Genomic DNA, 978 nt, shown 5'->3' with positions numbered 1-978 from the left:
GGGTCGGTCTCTGCAGACCTGGAGGCTCGGGTGGACTCTTGGAATAAACGTCCAAGTCCCGACTTGCCACCTCCTACTACTGTGCAGATACCCCGCCAACCCCCAGCCACCCGAATGACAAGCGTCCGATCAGCGGGACGAATTTGACAACTCTGGCCGGACCTCTGGAACTCCATCCCGGGTAACCGGGGCAAATTTTTCCGCTTGATCGCCCTTCCACTGGTTAACCATTTGCCCTTTCGGACTTAGTCTCTGGACATTATTCGACGGATTTTCTGGTTAACCATTTGCCCTTTCGGACTTAGTCTCTGGGCATTATTTTCGACTTTTTGGTTAATGATTTCATACTTTTTACTTACTTTTGCCCTTTTTGGTTAATGATTACTCTGCTTACTGGTTAACCATTTGCCCTTTCGGACTTAGTCTCTGGACATTATTTTCGAGTTTTTGGTTAATGATTTCACACTTTTAACATATTTTTGCGCTTTTTGGTTAATGATTACTCTGCTTACTGGTTAACCATTTGCCCTTTCGGACTTAGTCTCTGGACATTATTTTCGACTTTTTGGTTAATGATTTCACACTTTTTACTTACTTTTGCGATTTTTGGTTAATGATTTCACACTTTTAACATATTTTTGCGCTTTTTGGTTAATGATTACTCTGCTTACTGGTTAACCATTTGCCCTTTCGGACTTAGTCTCTGGAGATTATTTTCGACTTTTTGGTTAATGATTTCACACTTTTAACTTAATTTTGTGCTTTTTGGTTAATGATTTCACACTTTTTACTTACTTTTGCGATTTTTGGTTAATGATTACTCTGCTTACTGGTTAACCATTTGCCCTTTCGGACTTAGTCTCTGGACATTATTTTCGAGTTTTTGGTTAATGATTTCACACTTTTAACATATTTTTGCGCTTTTTGGTTAATGATTACTCTGCTTACTGGTTAACCATTTGCCCTTTCGGACTTAGT

This window comes from Heterodontus francisci, unplaced genomic scaffold (genome assembly GCF_036365525.1).
Source record: "Heterodontus francisci isolate sHetFra1 unplaced genomic scaffold, sHetFra1.hap1 HAP1_SCAFFOLD_1142, whole genome shotgun sequence".
Taxonomy (NCBI): Eukaryota; Metazoa; Chordata; class Chondrichthyes; order Heterodontiformes; family Heterodontidae; genus Heterodontus; species Heterodontus francisci.
Note: the sequence above shows the minus strand (reverse complement) of the source record.